Below are 20,368 nucleotides of genomic sequence, written 5' to 3'. Positions count from 1 at the left end.
TCATGGGCTTCTCAGTTCTGCTACATTACATGTCCAATGATCGTAAAGTGATACCTAACTGAGTTTATTTGGGAAAGAATTTTATGCCCTGTCAATCTGTCTTTTATTTGTAAGAAAGATAACAAAGACAGGCTGGGATACATAAGGATGTAGAAAATATGCCATTCATATACTCAATATGAAAAGGATCCTTGGACATTCTTCAACCAGCTGGTATTATTTTCCTCTTCCAGGAATGTATGATAAGGAAATAAGAGCCTGTGAATAAAGACCTTTATCATGGGACATTTTGTGACAAAAATGTTAAAAAAAAAAAAAAAAAAAAAAAAAAAGAAAGTGTCAAGCTTCTATGCATATCCAAGAGCCTGGAATAAAATAATGGTGTGGATAATGGACACCCCATTACATGGGAAATATTGGCAATGCCATATTAAATGAAATAATCTAAATAGAAATTCTCCATGTTTAAGGCTGGGCATGGTGGCTCATGCCTATAAACCTAGCACTTTGGGAGGCTGAAATGGGAGGATCTTAAGGCTAGGAGTTCAAAATTCTCCATGTTTAAAGAAAAAGTTTTATATAACAAATGCTAGGATAAAATATCTCAACAAATTAAGAGTGATTGCCTCTGGATAGTGGGATTAAAATTTCTTTTCTAAAGTTTCATTTTTAAAATTTTTACCCTTAGAAAAAAAATCAGCAAAACAGGTAGGAGAGATATGATTCATTTGAAGTCTGTGGAGACTCATAAAAGTTTCATGACATAATGAAAGTGAGCAAGCAAAAAACAAAGTCAATTGTACATGATGACTTCAGGAGTTCATTCATTCCTTCCTTAACAAATATCTGAGTGATTACTATGAGCGAAACAGTATAATAGACCCTTGAATTACAACGGCAAATAAAACAGAAAACAGTAACCTCCCAGAAAAACAAAAATTGGAAGGAAATGTATGTTAAGGAAAGGAAATTGTGAGTCTTTTGCCTTGTAAATACATTTTTAACATCACCATCACATTGTTTTTATATACAAATTATTATATTTTAAAAAGTCGATATATCAAGAATGCAATAAAATGAAAGCAATCTTTCTAGACTAATCTAGCCCAGACTCTTATCCACTTTTTCCGAATCATCCACAAGAATTCTCAAGACCATTTATTTAGCAACTTCCTTCACATAGAATTTGGAAACACGGACGAGTGGAAGGAAGAAGCAGAATGACAAGAGGAAAGGACAATGAGGGGACTGAATGGCTTTGTCATCACAATCTTGTTAATTATCACATCATAGAAGTGTTGTCAGTTTTTTTTAAAACACACACATGAAAATTAAGAGAGCATGTTAGCTTTTTGCCATGAGACTGCTTTTCTTTAGTGCCTCTTGAATTTTAGTGTGAGGGAACAGAAGCCTGAGGAAAGAGAAACTAAAAGAACTCACATTTTAAAAAATTAAATACATATTACATGTCAGCTGCTGTCATTAATCCACTTGATATAAGCTATTCTATTTAATTAATACTTCAAACACTATGAGTAGTTATCATTATCTCATTATTTCTATTTTATGAGTAAGGTTTTCTAAGATTCATTTATGGGCACATTATGAATAGAATGGATTACATTCATTATGTTTTAGAGCCTTTTTTCTTTCTTGTCTCTTGCTTCCACATGAGGGTGTCCACCTGTCCTTTACATTATATACTTATTCTAGCTCTTTCTAGCTGTACCTTAAAGGAACTGTGCTTGTTATGATTACAGGCCTATCCTAGGCCATCTCCCATTACTCAACCAGGCAGTGAGGCATTTCTGGCCAATACTTGTCTGCTTTACAAATCCCTCGATATTTCCTAGTCCAGAAGGTGTTGAACTGGTGACTCTCCAGCACCAGCAGGCCTGAAGTTTGTTTTTTAAAAAGTGAGTAAGTTGTCAACATTTAAGGAGATTTTTACAATTTAAAAATTCAGTCTGGTTTCTCTTGGAAAGTCAGAATATCTGGCACTGTTCCCTGTGAGTAACAGCTGGTTGCAGCTGAGTAGTGGCTGGCTGCTGTAGAAAGGTCAGGCACTCTTCGGTGACATACGATATCGCTACTCCCTACTGTATTATTTGGGACTGTTTTGGACATTTCCATTACCTTCATGGCCTCTAGAAGACATCTGAGTTTGAGACCTCTGCCCCAGGTCATTGATTCTCAAACTATACTGTGCATATATGAATAACCTGGAGGAGTTTGTTAAAAAGAAAACAGAGATATGAGGTCATAGCATATAATTTAGTGGAATTCAGTGAGGCTAAAATTCTATACTTTAAAAACTACCAAATGTGAATTTTTTTTTTCCACGTGGTTTCTGGTCACATTTTGAAAATCACGTTGGATGACACTCTTAGGACAATGTGGTCCAAAAAACAAATGATACTCAGATCACGTGTGAAGTTGTTTGTTTGCTTTTTAAGTAGATTTCTGTGCTCCAACCTCAGCAATTCTGATTTGATAAACCTGGGAATCTATATTTTGAAATTATCTGGGTGCTGCTAACAAACAGATGGCTACCACACCTGGCGGCTGAAACCTAAAGAATCATCCTTAATGACAGATAAGCAGTGACTACAACGGGAAGTTAGGAATAGAGTTGGCTAATCTTGGCAAGATCTGAACTCTTGTCTGATTTCCTGATACTTTGTTTGACAGGAGATAACAAGGTAAAATATAATTCCAGGCTTTTCCTTTCTCACTGATGATTATTTCCAATAAATTTACTTTTCATTGACTTTGACTTTCTCTAATTTTAAATGTCAAGAATCTTTGGCTACAAAATGTAGAGAAATTGGCAGAAAAGGGAACGAGGAGTTGGGAAAGCAGTGGTTCAAAGATATGAGAACAATGTCACTTTCTATCATTTGTGGTCTGCGGCAAATTGAAAAATGATTTGGGGAGAATGAAGGAAGTATGAAAAGTTTAATAGGGTAGCAGAAACAGATTTTCTATTTATTACAAAATCAATTTCCCCAAGGCCTTACTTTTCCAGCTTTGTTCTACATCTTATGGTAAATTCTAGGTGGTCAGGAATTCCGTCCACCGCAGTGAATGAGGACCCTCTTTCATAGGGCATTGCACTCTCTTAGGTTCACATCGCCATACCTTGACAGATGGTGGCTTTTCCACAGGTGTGATTTAGCGATTACACTAGAATGAATGAAAGTGGGCCATTAATTCAGTGTATCCAATAGTCATTGAGCATCTATTATGAACCAGACATTGTGTGAGGAGCACAGGGTTTAGTCTAGTGAGAGAGGAGGAGAGAGACACATGTTAACAAATAATTACATAACTGTGTGATAGATCTAGAAAGACGACCGTAGAAAAGTCACATAGAAGTGAAAGTTGTTAATCGTGGTAGGGAGAGAGTGGCCAGTGTACCATGCACGGAAGAGCAAAAGATGAAGACTGAATTTCAGGCAGACACAAGGGGAAATGATATGCCATGCAGTGAGAACAACATGTGCATACGCATGGAATAGTATTGCACATTTAGGCATTACTGGAGCACAAAGTATAAAGGGCAAGGGTTAGTATGAAGAATAAATGAGAGAGGAGTGATGTGAGGATCAGATAATGAAGGGTCTTGAATGCTACGCTAAGCTGCTTAGAATTCACGTTATAGGTTACTGTTTGGCAGAGTGTAGGTGATTCATGAGATGATTTTAGGTTGTTCAGAAACTTTACATTAATATAACACTGAATCACACTGTGAGAAACTTAATCCCTTTTCAATTAGCATTTAATCCATCTGTTTAGTCAAACAGAGAGCCTCAATTTGGTGTCAGTGTGTCTTTAACACTTTTATAACACCTGGAAATTTCTTCTTTTAAAAAAGGACTCAGATTCAGACCTCAGGCAGGCAAGGGTACCTAGCTAGAATTCTTTAGTTGTTCTTGTGTATTTATTTTTATAGTTAATTTCTATTTACGGCAAGTGGCACTGGTATTTCATTAATGTTGTCATGAAAAGATTTTTAAAAGTGAATTTATTTAGGTAAAACAACAAGTTAATTTAAAACATTAATAGCAGTAGATGATGCAGAGGTATGGCAAAAATTATGAGGGCAGTACGTGAATGCCTGAAGTTTGGGACATACTGCTGCCCTTTAGGGGAGTAGTGCGAGGGTTTAAGCAGGTTAGTACACTGATTCTTTTTCTGAGAGAAGCTGGGACAAGAGAATAGAAGTGGTGGGCCAGGTGCGGTGGCTCACGCCTGAAATACCAGTACTTTGGGAGGCTGAAGCGGGCGGATTGTGAGGTCAGGAGTTTGAGACCAGCCTGGCCAACATAGTCAAACTCCGTCTCTACTGAAAATACAAAAAAACTAGCCAGGCATGGTGGTGGGCGCCTATAATCCAGCTACTCAGGAGGCTGAGGCAGGAGAATCACTTGAGCCTGGGAGACAGAAGTTGCAGTGAGCTGAGAGCACTCCAGCCTGGGCAACAGCGTGAGACTCCGTCTCAGAAAAAAACAAAACAAAACAAAACAAAACAAAACAAAATAAAACAAAACAAAAGGTGGTGAAGGATGAAGGCAGAGAAGTCAGTTAGGAGGCCATTTAAATTTCAGTGTTTCAATGGCCTTTTAAGTCAGTTAAGAGCCATTGAAATACTGTAGGCAGAGATGGTATGGCCATGGTTAAGCTTCTTGATTTATTACTGATCTCTTCTAGTGTTACTTCCCTCTCTCCTTCTGCAAGGAGAACCTAATGGTTCCCCTGGCTTGAGCTCAGGGCTAAATCCTGAAGTAGTTCTGAAACATGGAGATGCAAAGGACTTTAAGTGGCTGCTGCCCTGCAAGTGTTAAAGGCAGAGTTGGAATGAAGTAACCTTCATAGGTTATGAATAGGAAATGATCATTTCCAGTATTTCAACCCATTACACAGTACCATTTAGAAACTGATACAATCTTAAATCTTAACTAATATAGTTTTATGAATATAAACTAGCAATCCTAGCTTTAATACTTGACTTCTCAAGTGTATCTTATTCTAACCTGTGTTCTGGCTATAGTCCTCCTATCCTGACGGCTCCCCAACCTCCCTTCTTCCTCCTCACCTTCCTCCTCACCTTCCTGCCTATGGTGAGGTGCAGCCGAGCACCCAGGGTTCTTCTCCCTGACTATGGGAGCATCCAAGATAAACACATTTTTAGGTCCCTGTTTGGGAATTATGAAACCCTGCTCTTTTTTCCTCCTGTTCCAGCTGCTGCTGACCATTTAGAAGTTACAGTTTGACTGTGTTGGTCCATTGCAGGAGGATGAAACAAGAGTGGGCTGTTCCTATTGCCAAATTAGTACCAAGGAAGATAGGTCCTAACTTTCCAGAATTGAAGCTAGGAGTGTGTTTTCCTGAAGAAGATGTTTCAATAACAATGCCTCTCATCTATTTTTAACATTTGAATTTATAAATTGCTTTTATGTATATTAATTCACGGAAGTCTATATTAATTTTTTAAATGGCATAGTAGGCTGTCAATAAAAACCTGTTTAATGAATAACTATTTATAAACTGAGGCTCAGAGAGGAAAGTTTCCCAAAGCTCTACAGATGATTCTAAAACCAAACTTGAAGCCAGGTCTCTGGTTCTCCTCCCCACTCCATATCCCCTTGGTCTCAAACAGAAAGAGTCTGTTACAGATGGTGTTTAGTGTCTACAGAATTATTAATACCAGAACTCTGCTATATAATGGGTCAAATAGGTTTTGAGGCCTGGCCTGAGGTCTTAACAGGCACAGATAACATTGTTTCAATGGAAAAATCAATTTTGAATTAGAGCATAATTCATGTGCAAATTGTGACAACTTGGGTATATATCTGTCTTTCCATATAGATATATAATAGGAAAATACTTTTTAATATAATGATTTAAATTTATTGATTAAAAATCATACACACATTTCTGTTTCTAGAAATTTTGTGCTTTCTCATGGAAACACAGAGGGGAACAATAGACTCTGGAGCCTACTGGAGGGTGTAGGGTGGGAAGAGGGAGAGGATCAGGAAAAATAGCTAATGAAAACTAGGCTCAATACATGGGTGATAAAATAATCTGTACAACAGACTCCCGTGACACAAGTTTACCTATGTAACAAACCTGCACGTGTGCCTCTGAACTTAAAATAGAAGTAAAACAAAGGGAATTCTGGGCTTTCTGTGTACCTATATCTCAACAGAATGCCATGAATTGGAAAGAGTACATGATACGGTTTGGCTGTGTCCCCACCCAAATCTCAACTTGAACTGTATCTCCCTGGATTCCCATGTTTTGTGGAAGGTACCTAGAAGGAGGTAATTGAATCATGGGGCCAGTTTTCCTGTTCTATTCTTGTGATAGTGAATGAGTCTTACAAGATCTGATGAGTTTATTAGGGGTTTCCACTTTTGCTTCTTCCTCATTTTCTCTTTCTGCCACCGTGTAAGAAGTGCCTTTTGCCTTCCGCCATGATTCTGAGGCCTCAGAATCACGGCGGTTCAATTAAAACTCTTTTTCTTCCTCGTCTGGGGTATGTCTTTATCAGCAGCATGAAAACTAGCTAATATAGTAAATTGTTAACAGCAGAGTGGTGTGTTGCTGAAAAGGTACCCCAAAAAACTTTGGAACTTGGTAATGGGCAGAGACTGGAACAGTTTGGAGGGCTCAGAAGAAGATAGGAAAATGTGGGAAAGTTTGTAACCTCCTAGAGACTTACTTGTTCAATGGCTTTGACAAAAATTCTGATAGTGATATGAACAATGAGGTCGAGGCTGAGGTGGTGTCAGATGGAGATGAGCAATGTGTTGGGAACTGAAGCAAAGGTGACTCTTGTTATGTTTTAGCAAAGAGATTGGCGGCATTTTGCCCCTGCCCTAGAGATCTGTAGAACTTTGAACTTGAGAGAGACGATTTAGCGTATCTAGCAGAAGAAATTTCTAAGCAGCAAAGCATTCGAAAGGTGACTTGGGTGCTGTCAAAAGCATTCCATTTTAAAAGGGAAACAGAACATAAAAGTTCAGAAAATTTGCAGCCTGATGATGCAGTGGAAAAGAAAAACCCATTTTTTGAGGAGAAATTCAAGCTGGCTGTAGAAATTTGAATAAGTAGCAAGGAGCCTAATGTTAATCCCCAAGACCATGGGGAAAATGTTTCCAGGCCACGTCAGAAACCTTCATGGCAGCCCCTCCCATTTCAGGCCCAGAGGCCCAAGAGGAAAATGCCAGGGTCCCTGTGCTGTGTTCAGCCTAGGGACTTGGTGCCCTGTGTCCTAAGTGCTCCAGCTGTGGCTGAAAGGGGCCAATGTAGAGCTCAGGCTGTGGCTTCAGAGCATGGAAGCCTCAAGCCTTGGTAGCTTCCATGTGGTGTTGAGCCTGCAGGTGCACTGAAGTCAAGAATTGAGGTTTGGGAACCTCTGCCTAGATTTCAGAAGATGTATAGAAATGCCTGGATGCCCAGGCAAAAGTTTGCTGCAGGGGTGGGGCCCTCATGGAGGACCTCTGCTAGGGCAGTTCAGAAGGGAAATGTGGGGTCGGAGCTCCCACATAGTGTCCCTACTGAGGCACTGCCTAGTGGAGCTGTGAGAAGAGGGCCACTGTCCTCCAGACCCCAGAATGGCAGCTCCACCAACAGCTTGCACTGTGCACCTGGAAAAGCCACAGACACTCAACACCAGCCTGTAAAAGCAGCTGGGAGGGAGTCTGTACCCAGCAAAGCCACAGGGGTAGAGCTGCCCAAGACCATGAGAACACACCTTTTGCATCAGTGGTACCTAGATGTGAAACCTGGGGTCAAAGGAGATTATTTTGTAGCTTTAAAATTTGACTGCCCTGCTGGATTTTAGACTTGTATAGGCCCTGTACCCCCTTTTGTTTTGGACAATTTCTCCCATTTAGAATGGCTGTATTTACCTAATACCTGTATCCCCATTGTGTCTAGGAAGCAACTAGCTTGCTTTTGATTTTACATGTTCACAAGCAAAAGGAACTTGCCTTGTCTCAGATGAGACTTTGGATTATGGACTTTTGGGTTAATGCTGAAATGAGTTAAGATTTTGGGGGACTATAGGGAAGGCATAATTGGTTTTGAAATGTGAGGACATGAGATTTGGAGGAGCCGGGGAAGAATGATATGGTTTGGCTGTGTCCCCACCCAAATCTCAACTTGAATCATATCTTCCTGGATTCCCATGTGTTGTGGGAGGGACCGGGGGGAGGTAATTGAATCATGGGGGTCAGTTTTTCCCTTGCTATTCTCGTGATAGTGAATGAGTCTCATGCAATGTGATGGGTTTATCGGGGGTTTCTGATTTTGTTTTCTCCTCATTTTCTCTTGCCGCCACCATGTAAGAAGTGCCTCCTGCTATGATTCTGAGGCCACCCCAGCCATGTGGAACTGTAAGTCCAATTAAACTTCTTTCTCTTCCCAGTCTTGTGTATGTCTTTATCAGCATGTGAAAATGAACTAATACAGTACATGTTTGGGGAAGGCCTTGAAGGCCAGATTCTGTAAACTTACTGATGATTATTAACCTATATTTCTCTGGCTTTAGGGGAAGCATATCTGAATCTTGGCATGTCAGTAGGAGATGGAATGCTTTATTGAATTATACTCTCAAAATCTAGATAATTTGATACAGTTTCTTAAGTGTGGCACACCTCACTCCAATTTTGTGAATTAATACTGTAGTGAGTCATTGTTGTTAACTTGTGTATTTCACCTCACAGAAGTGTTGGGTCATGGAAAAAGAAAGGGAATATTGTCATAGTAAAATGGTTTTTGAGCAAGGAAATGGCACGAAGCTCAGGGCATTATATTTGATAAGTGTTTATTGAATAAATGAATGAATGAATGAATAAAAATTGTTTTAAGAAAATTTATCTAGCAACAGTGTACAGAATTGTCTGGTGGAAAGAAGCTAGATATTAAAAGAATTGATGCAAGAAGGTAATGTGACAATAAGAAGGAAGAATGGGGCTATGAGAAATATATGAAGGAAAGCAACAGAACCTGGTAAGAAGAGGAGAAGTCAAAGATGTTATGAAAAGTCTTGTTATAGGTGAGAGAAAAACACTTTTTCAAGACATCTTTAAGTATTTTTAATTTAAGGTGGGAATTGGAGATATAGCCACAAATTCAAGTTAGAAATTCCTGGCCTTGCTACACGCAAAGAGATAAATTCAGTAGTTAACACTATGGAAAAGGCCTGTATGAAAGGGTGTACTAGATCTGGTTATTGGTTCACTATTGATACCTCCTTTGAAATAGTGCCCACTAAAAATTGTGTTATGGATGTTACTAAGGATAGTCCAGTTATTCAACAATTATTTATTGCTGTGCTCATTCCTATCTCAGGGTCTTTGTATTTTTTATTGGCCTGGCTTGCAATGCTCCTTCCTTAGAGACTTCTGTGGGTCACTCCTTACTTCATTTTGTGCTCAAATGCCATGCTCAGACAGACCATACTCGACCAACTATAGTCATTCTCTAGTCTTATATTCTGCTTTATTTTTCTCCATTGCACTTGTTTCTGTCTAATAATAGTATATTACATATTTATTTGTTTGCATGTCTTGTTTTCTATCTTCCTTGCTAGAATGGGAATTCTTTGAGATCCTGGGCTTTGCTGTTTTATTTACTGCTATATTCTAAGTCAGTCTCATACTAAGCATGCAACCTAAGAATCTGGGCATTTCTGACTGGATTGAGGGAGGACGTATAATTTGGAACGGAGGGGAAACCAATGTGGGTTAAGCCAATCGGATGTCTGGATAATTTGAACTAAGAGATATAAGAAATGTAGTCAGATAAATTGATTAGAGTTGTAAAGTCATATAGAGCCAGGCTTAGTCCTATCATAAGAACCACATCCACGGAGAAGTAGTGGCAAGGCAGAAGAATCAGCTGGTATCCCGAGAGGAGTTTGTAGCAGATGTGAAGTGAGAAACTGAGAGAAGAGCCATTGGGCTCCAGAGCAAGGGAAAAAGAGAGGTGCTACCCAAACACCTTCTGGTAGTACAGCTCAGCTATATTTCATGCATTTCTATTTCATGTCATTTTCCTGTAAGATTTCAGCACAAATTCCCTGCTTTTGAGCTTCATGGTGGGAGTTTCTCTTCCTTTGCAACAGAACATCCTTTGACAGAACAATCCAATAGAACTTCCTATGGCAATGAAAATGTTCTATATTTATGTTGTCTAATATAGTAGTCACTATCCATATGTGCCCATTTAAAAATTTTTACTTAAAATTAAAAAAAATTTTATTTAAAAATTTTTTTAAAATTAAATTTTTATTTAAAAAAATTAAAAATTAAATGTTTTATTTAATTAAAAAAAATTTTTTTTGTGGGTACATAGTAGGCATATGTATTTATGTGGTACATAAGATGTTTTAAACACTTGAAATGTGATTCATGTGCTTCAGCAACTGACTCAAATTTTATATAATCTTAATTTAAATTCAAGTATCCATATTTGGGTAGAGGCTATAATATTAGACAGCACAGTACAATGGTGATTATTATAAGGGATCAAGGACAAGAAGCATAATCAGTAAAAGACAATGAAAAGGACGGGAAAAAAAACAAGGAAAACAATGACGGTGTCACAAAACTCAAGTAGAGGGTGTTCCGCGGCACAAGTAACTACAAAAATGTTAAGGAACATGAGTGTAGTAAAATCCCTTCGGTAGCAGTGTTTGTTTTTTTTTTTTTGGAAGCAAATCTGATTTTAAACAGCAAGGGCTACATAAACAAATCAAGAAATAACCCATTCAAAAGCAAACTATCTAGCCATTACAAATAGTGGAGAAAAATACTTGTGATATGGGAAGACATTTATGTGTGGATATGTTAGGAAAATCCATAAAGTAGGATGGCCCCAATTTTATAAAACACATATATGTGTAGATCTTTTGGTTGTGTATTTATAGGTGATTTGAATTCTCTGGCATTTTATTAACTCTTAGAATTATCCACAAAGAGCATAGATTTTTTTGTAATCAGAAATAAAGGAATAAATGATGTGCTTAGCACAATAAAATGGTTGCGTCTCTTTATCTTGCCTTATGAATGAAAGTGACAGCAAATATAGCTACTAAGAATTAATGACTCTACATTTCTAAAGTTAGTAAGATTTTATCTCATTTTTCTCCCAACCCCACTGGACACACACTTTGAGATATCTTACTTTATAGTTGTTAACTGCAATTATAGATAGGCTGGCAGTACAGCAGAAGTTGACGAAGCTTCTTCTTAGTAGAAGGCAGAAGAAATCTTCTCTTTGGTGAATTAACCTACGTTTCCCAAAGTCAAAAGACCAGGAATGAACTAACAGCTGCTTGGAATCCTTTCTTGTCTCGTGAGAGTGGATTCCTAGGATGCTTCAGCCTAAACCTATATTTTGGAGACCACTAGATGGCTCTCTCTGTCTGTGACCAGGTGAAGGCACACTAGATAAATTCGGATCTAGATTTATCATTTATGTTCATGTACACATTGAAGCATTTCTTTAGGTGTATAACACAATGTGTGATAAGACTCAAATTAACTCTTCCTGTATCAGCAACGCAGTAATATCTCCCTGTGTGTGGATCCGTGTATATATCTGCTCCTATTATTACATTCACAAAATATAGAAGCAAATTATTTGTTTAAAGGAATCTCTGTTTAACAATGTCTGGTTGGGACTGAAAAAATAGCACTCCACAACTAAGCCAGATTGTGATTCTGTTAGACAAAGACATGCTGAATGTTTAACTTTATGAAAATAAAAACTTTTCTTTTTAATCTGGAGAGTATTAACACAACTTGTTTGGCTTCTAGTTGAGGCTTTCTATCCAAAAACACCAATAGATTGCATGCAGGTTGTACTGCCACCAAAGTGCTTGCTACTGCCCCAAATGTTCAGCAAGTTCAGCTAATGGCCACCCCTAGCGGTGGGGAGAGGAGTGACAACCCATTTCTAAGTCATTTCTAAGAAGGTTATTGAAAGGTACTAGTTGAGCTATTGTTTGGAACCATAGAGACTCAGCCGCTTGCAGTGTGATGAAAATATAGACTACAAACACAAAGGAAAATCCTGCCTTTTAAATAGAAATAGCATAATGCTCAAGTTTCAAGAGCCATGTCAAATCTGCATTTTCAGAAAATTAAAAAAAAAAATTACTTTTTATTTCTCCTGTTCTTTGATGCCAGTGCCCAGTTAGAGTGATAACAGGGTTTTTCTTAAATGTACTCCACTGTTACTAAAATTTAAACCATTATCCTTGAAAGAATAAAACACATTAAATGCGACTCAGGGTTAATCTGTGGAAATGCACAGGTAGTAGTGCATGGGCGCTGCTTTTATAATCAGAAAAGCAATATGCATCCAAAAAGTCCCACGAAGTTGTGTACATCAGTTTTGATATTGTCTGTATCCAATAAAAGATGAAGATTTTGCTTCATGAGGTGTACCATTTCTAAAAGCCTTGGCCTATAGCAGTGCTACTTTCCCTTAATCTTTGGGTTAATGTAAGCCATATTGTTACTTTGATACAGATAAAGCCCATATGAAAAAGGGCAGACTGCTGAACCTTCAATCCATGTCCAGGTAGACTCTGCCCCTTTTAACAAGAATCCCCAAATATCAATTGGGTTGTAGTTGCCAGTGGGTGGAGTCACCAAGCTTAAACTTTCTCGACATTTTTCTCCAGATGCAAAGTATATAAGCTGAAATGGAACCTGCCTTCCAAGGATAAGGTGGGCCAGATCCCTTTCTGTCTTTTTGTCATCTCCTCCTTGCATAAGTCTGCATGGGCAATTATATCATTTCTTGTTGTTGCTGTAACAAATTACCAAGAACTTAGTGATTTAAAACAACACACACTTATTCTCTTATTACTTGTGACTAGAGGTCACAGTCTGAAATCCGTTTTGCTGGGCTCAAGTCAAGGGTGGCATTCTTTCTGGAGCCTCTAAGGGAGAATCATTTTCTTGCCTTTGAGTTTCTAGCGACTGCCTGTATTCCTTGACTTATGGCCTCTTCTCCATCTTCAATGTGTGTCACTCCAGTCTCCGCTTCCTTTATCACATTGTCACATCGCCTTGTCCTCTGACCTTGACTTCTTCTGCCTCCTTCTTATAAGAACCCTTGTGATGACATGGAGTATACCTGGATAATCCAAGATGTCCTTTCTATCTCAAGATGCTTAACATAACCACATCTTCAAAGTCCTTTTGGCCATAAAAAATAACATATTCACAGGTTTTGAGGATTCAGATTTGGAACTCTTTCAGGGACTCAGCCCTACCACACCAAAATAAGCTCACTCCTGTTTCCTAAGCTCATATCTGTTGTCCTCCATCTCTTCTGCCACTTCTTTCTTTTATTGGCTTAGATGGAAGATCAAGATTGAGAATTATGAAATGCCACACAAACCTGAAGCCCAAGTCATGTGTCCCAACCCAATCCTTTTCTAAAGACCTATGCACCAGGGCACTGGGCATTAATGCATTTATTAATAAAATGAAACTGTCATTTCTGTTCTATTGTTCCCTGAGTTTAGTTCCTCAGAGCCTCCTATGAAAAGTTATAGCAATAAATAGGAAAGACTTATGAGTTCCTCACTAAAACTGTCTAATAGACCAAAACATGCTTCTTCTTAACCTTTATGTAACTGCTACAACACTCCAACCACCCTGAACCCATATAAAGGAGCAACTAGGTAAAACTGGACTTCAAAGTTCACTTCTTTGCTGATCTACTTTGCACACACTTAAATTGCGGGTACTCTTCGGTGAACTAGAACTCTAAGTGGGATTCAAAACAGCAGATTTCTTCATTTTTCTCAGGGTTAGTTTGCTGGAGCTGGAAGTCTTAAGCCTGAATATTATAGATACTCTGAGAATGCATATAGAAGTTCCCTGGAGAATAAGGGAGAATATTTGAGTTCTTTTCCTGATTAGTTTTTATGAATCTTGCCATATCAACACTTTATGCTAAAAGAACAATTTTCAACATCATAAGAACACACTGCTCTAGGTATACATGATGCAGTCCTCACCATAAACTTATAAGATAATCACATTTTATGACTTAATAAATTGAAACATGGAGACATCAGGTATGTTTCCCAAGGTAGAATGTCTAAAAAGTCGTACAGCCAAGATTCTAACATAACTCTGAGCTTCTCAAAAATGTAATCTCTTAACTCCCACCTTATATTTCCTCCATCGTATGTTATAATTATCTCATTTACATTATAACAGTAATAATATTTGTCCTGCTCTCCTCACAAAGTAACTGTGAGGATAAAATGATAAAAGAGATGAGAGAGGGTTTTGATAAATTTAAACATACACTACAATTTATTCTTTCTAAAATATGTATTTTTATACTGAAGTATTGAAAGTTTAGATGAGAAAGTGTAAAGACAACTTATCTTTTTTCTCTTATTATTTTTTAATTCAGTAGGTAAAAATGCTTATTTTTAGAAAAATAGAAGCATGAATGAGAAAAATGTAGACTTTCACCCTCTATAATCACTGTTAAGATTTTTATAAATAAAGTTCTAGACTTCATATTTTACAGGAACAAGGTCACACTTTACATACATTTTTGTAAAAATTTTCTATCTTTCTGTGTCAATAAATATATCCTCATTTTGAATGAGTATATTGTACTCCATTAAAAAATTATGATTCAATTAATTAAATTCCCATTGTTTTGAACATTTATTGTATAATATGCTTTTAATAGTCCAACCTGGAAGTAGATACTTCTCTCTTTTATCCTTTTATTTTTCTGGGATATTACCAAAGCTGTGATGGATCCAATCTGTTCTTTGGTTGAAGGCTGACAAATAGACTAAGTTAAGAAGGTGCTATTAGTCTGTTTTTCTTCTGGATGGCTTCTCACTTCCTACAATGCATAGCTCTTTCTATTTCTCCATATTTTGTCTATACATAGTCATTTACTTTAGAGGGCTGTTAGGAGATTATTTAAACACATTTGCGAAAAAGCCTTAAAAAACATATATGCTACAAAAATATATATGATTAAAATTCTTCCTAAATCTATGCTTCAAATGAATAATGATGAGGTATAATTTATCCTGACTAAAAAAGGAGTCAACCTGCTTAATTCTCTACCACATGTACTCTTGCAGGCTCATCTCCATTACCAAACCAGCCCTGGCCAATCAGACACCAGCCTTTCAATGTCAGTGTTTACTCCTCATGACATAATACCAGCCAGGTCAAGGATCAACCTATTCCTTCAAGGTAGGAGATCAAACACAGTTGACAGTCTCCCTGAAAGTGCATGAATCTTACACAGTTATATAAAACATATGAGAATTTGGCTGAGGTGTCAGGTTGAGGAAAGGAGAAGGAAAGGGAGAGAGTTGGCTTACTCTTAGCTCATCTCTTCCCCAATGCTCTTTTCTCCTGTGATCTCATAGCGAAAATATCAGCAAAAGACAACTGAGAGGTTAAAGATTTCAACATTTACTCAAAAAGTAATATGGCAGATGCTAAGAGATGTTCTTTCTTCTTGCCTAGTTTTATGGATTTGGCATCATATTTCTGGTGCTACATAGATCCTCTACTCTTGTGTATATGTGGCAGTAGACAGAGCTAGTCGAAAAAAAGACAATGAGATTTATCGTCTCTACATTTACTGTTGCCACTAAAATGAGCAATACTTTCCTAAGAGAGTATACGGTCGTCTAGGGCAATGGGACTCAAAGTAGCTGGTTTGTAAATTATTATATATCCACGATGAGATAAGGAGCTTGGGTCAGTATGAGTCAACAAACTGCTTTCCTTATCAAGAAAGCTTGCTATGAAAAAATTTGGATGTTTGCTTTGTGGTGTAGTTGGCAGAATAGGAGTGGGAGTGGGGTAGACTCTGTATGGTCATAGTTTCCTGAATGATAGTTTGCCTATAGAAAAAACTTGTGAACAATATGGAGGACCAACATTTCTCAAATATCTTGGGCATCGTAATGATATTTCTATGGCAGGACTTAAGGCTCTAGAAGTTGTGTTAGATGTGCCATAGGTTAAAAGTTGCTGTTAATACAGAAACAGTACTGTGACATGCCTTCTTTTTCCAGGCAAGTGTGCAACCTACTTAGGAACCTGTTTTTGTTTTTTGTTGTTTGTTTCTAAACCCACTTTGTTTTTAAGAGAAACAAAATGAGGGAGAGGGTAAAGAGGAAGCTGTGAGGGTGAATGGAAACATTTTACATGTGAATCATATCTCATTTTGATTAGTCATTGCTAATAGAAAATTAGTTGAACTTTAACACTTAAGTGATTCTTATCAGATAATGACCAACACCTCTCCACTAGTTATTTGGCTAACACTATAAATTTTCCAAGTACTTTTACTTTTTCATTTGGTTCATAAAATATCTTTGTCAGATTGGTGAAGTACCTTCTTTTGATTGATAAGTGTAGATTCTCATTGATAAGTGTAGATTCTCAGAGATAAGTGTGGATTCTCAGAGATAGTCACATGTCCAAAATTACATGGCTAGTAAGAGACAGATTGGGAACACCTGCAATGAAAGAGGCAGATTGGGAACATTTTGGCCACTATTTCATATGCTTTTCATTACATTGCGCTCTTTTAACTAATGTGGTTGGAGTTTGACTGGGGGGTTATTTATAAAATAAAATCTAATGGTACAAAATCCATGGTGCCTTCTGCAGCACCAGAGGATAAAACACGAGGAATTAGAAATTGGCATCAGTCTTCAGACAGCTCAGCTGATTCGATCATAAATTAACTCTAAGATATAATGGTCAGGCAAAATCAAGAGCAAATATATTTTTCATGGATTAAGTGATACTCTTCAGGCAAGCACAAAGAAAATTGGGAGAGACAAACTAATTGCTCAATAAATAGCATCTGCTAGTCTCCTTTGCTCTACTTACCTAGAAAAACTAATACATATTGTAAGTAAATTACTAAATTAAAAAATACTTCCAAGTTAATGCCAGGTCTCTGTTCTTCAAGAGGAACCTGTAAAAGATCACTGCTTTAAAAAAATCATTTGACATTTAATTTGAAATTGTTTATCTTAAAGTCAGCAACAATTAGATGTGACTGTCAGCTATTCATCATGAATTGCAGAATACATTTCTCCCAGAGGAGAAAGAGCTGTGCTTTGCATAGAGCAAGTCAAAGAAAACCAACACAGTTGAGAGCAGATGTTTTAAAAATAAATATCCCTTACTGGTCCCCTCATGAGGTACCCCTGTGCCATGCAAAAATAGTGCTATATTAGCCAAATTCTAATAAATAGGCTTCAGTGCTTAGTCCTGTACTGTCAGAGAAAATGGACAATCTAAAACACTTGTATTTCCATGAAAGAAGCATATATTAATTTGTTAGTACATATCACTTATGAAGCAGACAAAGTTGTGGTTGGTGTATTCAACAAGAGTGTTGAAAATAGTAGTGTGATCACTTTGTTTTTTTTAATAAAAAAAAATTTAAGAGTCGGGGTCTTACTATGTTGCCCAGGGTGGCATGGAACTCCTGGGCTCAAGCAGTCCTTCTGCCTCAGCATCCCAGGTAGCTGAGACTACACATAGGCACCACCATGCCTGGCTGAGCAGTCACTTTTGAATTGCATGGATTTGGATCTAAGCCAATCATATTACATCATTAACTCTGCCTAATAGAACCAATGTGAAGTTAACGTGAGATGTATATTATTTTAAAAAATGTGTACTTGTCACTACTTCAGCAGGTAAACTTTAAGGAGCCAACTTTGAAGAAACTACACAAACCCTGTAGAAGAAAAAGTCATATGGGAAGGAAAGAGGAAGAAAGTATAACTGCAGGAACTTAATTTAAGTGTAAATGGAATTAGGTTCATATTCAGCATCATTATTTGAAGGTCATAAGGATAGAATTTAGAACAAAGAAGTAATCACTTTAATAAAACAGGTTAGCCTCAAGTGGGGTTTGAGTGTTGTAGTGAAGTCAGAATTCTTTTGATGGAAAACTGCTTTGACTCCATCCTATGTTTAATGTTATATTAAGCTTTTATTATGCAGTTATAATATGCATATGTTTTCCAAAAGTAGTTAATTAACTTACTTTTAATGAATTTCCCTACCTGAAAGAAGTTGATCCCCTAGAAAGTGATGATCTTATGTGATGATCTTATTTTGAATACATAGTATGTTGAAATAAAACTATTATGCTTTTGTCAGGGGTTTGTTCATCTCAGTAGTAGCTCTTTCTATTTAAGAGTTGTGGCAGGATGTTAACAAAACTATTGCTCATTATTTAAAACCTTCAGATGAATGTAATCAGCAGCCCAAAAGAAAGTGAGAAAAAGCAGCTATTGCTGCTCTTGCTCTGAAAGCAATTTTGATTTAAGTAAGGGACACAATTTTATTTTACTTGGTTGTGTGAAAAAGTCCACTTTCTTCTAGAATCGTTTATTCAGGCAGTGGCACACAACCAACAAATTAGGTCACTGGGCAGTAGAGTCCAAGGATGGTGGCTAGATTAAGTCAATTTTATTTAATGTGTAAAATGAGTTTGACATCCTTTTATATGTAGAAAGTTTTAAAAAATCACATCACTGCATTAGAGGAAGGTCCACTTTTCCAGAGAAGCAAGGGAAAGATCAGTTATTATTTTCACTGAAAGCGGATTACGGTCATCTTAAAATTACATATTACAGTGACTTGACATTTACCAGAACATTCTTAATACAGAATATTATAGAATGACATTTAAATGATACAGGAAAAGTAAGACAAGTTAGATATGTTTGAATTTAAAATACAAAGGGAGATGAAAGAAAATGTAGTCAGTTGAACAAACTAGATCTGAGTTAATATAATAATCTCTCCCTTTCAAGATGTGTGCCGTGAAAGTAACAGTGACAACAGTGATTTAAAATATGTTTCTGAGTTGAAATACAGAAGCAAATGTGCTTGACAGAGTATTTATTTTATTGTTGGCTTGTCCCTGGAGGACTTTATTACCCCCCAAACCCCTGGTCTTAGAGCTTTGAAGTTTACAGATTCTGGATTTTGCTTCATGGTTTTTCTGGTCTCCTTGTAATGTGCTGTAGGCTGCACACATTCATTCTAGAACACAACTTGCCTTCTAACTAAGGAACACGAATTTTTGTGAAAAATTCTTGCTACTTAAGACTCTTGCCAAACAATCTACAAATGAAAAGGAGTCTGGAGACTGTGACCGCTACTGGCAACTTATGAAGTAGTAGGTAATAGAGAAGCAATGATAAGAAGCAAGTGATGCTGACTCCTGCATTTTGTTAGATCTGATTCTGCATATATATTAATAATGGTGCACCCTATGGATGCAATTTCATGTTTATAACACTTTGGTCATTGGCAGCATTGTGCACCCGTGTTTTCCATGCCTTCCCATCTGCTGTCTACACCATTCAGATTCAGGTGACAGAAATATTTTATATAAAAGTTAATTAACCTACACTCTACAGATGAAATCTCTGTAGTTCAGCTAGGAATCTTCTGGGCAACTGCTGAAAATGGCTTACACTCACCCTTCCTAAGATTAAAAATGTAAGATTTATTTTTTTCCAGAAAAAGAAATCTTTAGTACTCCCTTGACAATTTATGCTTAGATTCTATCAAACTTTTCATTGTATATTGCCCTTACTCATTTTAGTTTTTATCTCGGCACATATATCAAAAGTGGAAGAAGATTGGAAATACATATTTTTCCAGCTGCAAGAGTTGAGTGAAAATGATGTAAAGTCAGAAATCCTCCATGGTGTGGACTTTTTTACTAGTACATCTCGGACTTTTCTCAGTTTCTCAGTCTTTGAAATGGGCGCATGCCAATTACCTATGTGCTTCAAATATACTTTGTGCAAGCCTTAACACAGCTTGAGATTATGATAAGAGTAACATATAAAAGGCAGAAAACTCATTACTAAAAGGACTCTGTCTTGTCCTTAAATATTCATCTCCTCATTATTACTTGTCAACGTTAAGTTCACAAATAGCTCTTTCATTGAAAATATATTTAGCTTTTTTAATTAATAAGAAACTAAATCATTTAATTCCTTTTTAAAACTTCTTAGATGATGGGGACAGGAATGGGCTGAACACAGCAACTGAATACCAGCCTCCGAGTCCACATTACATAGAAGGAAAGTAGGGACAAAGAAACAATCCCCAAATAAATCTCCCCGTCCATCTTTACGCTTTTATATATTTCTAATGCTTTCCAATATCCAAGACTAATTGACCACTCTTCTTTACCTATGGCTTCTGTACTAGGTGCAGATTTTTCTATTTACCCGAAGGAATTCAGAGCGATGTGCTTTCTTCCTTACACCCTT

The 20,368-nt window shown here is 37.2% G+C and overlaps 2 protein-coding genes across 2 annotated transcripts in view; both read right to left on the bottom strand.

Moving 5' to 3' along the window:
• The window catches only part of MRPL50 (mitochondrial ribosomal protein L50), a 448,968-nt gene that overhangs the window by 336,736 nt on the left and 91,864 nt on the right, over positions 1-20,368 (bottom strand). The gene's annotated exons all lie outside the window — the stretch shown is intronic.
• The window catches only part of GRIN3A (glutamate ionotropic receptor NMDA type subunit 3A), a 163,143-nt gene that overhangs the window by 140,822 nt on the left and 1,953 nt on the right, over positions 1-20,368 (bottom strand). The window lies entirely within an intron of this gene.

The sequence above is a fragment of the Macaca thibetana genome, chromosome 15 (genome assembly GCF_024542745.1).
Source record: "Macaca thibetana thibetana isolate TM-01 chromosome 15, ASM2454274v1, whole genome shotgun sequence".
In the NCBI taxonomy this organism is placed as follows: Eukaryota; Metazoa; Chordata; class Mammalia; order Primates; family Cercopithecidae; genus Macaca; species Macaca thibetana.
This window is presented reverse-complemented; position numbering and strand designations above follow the sequence as displayed.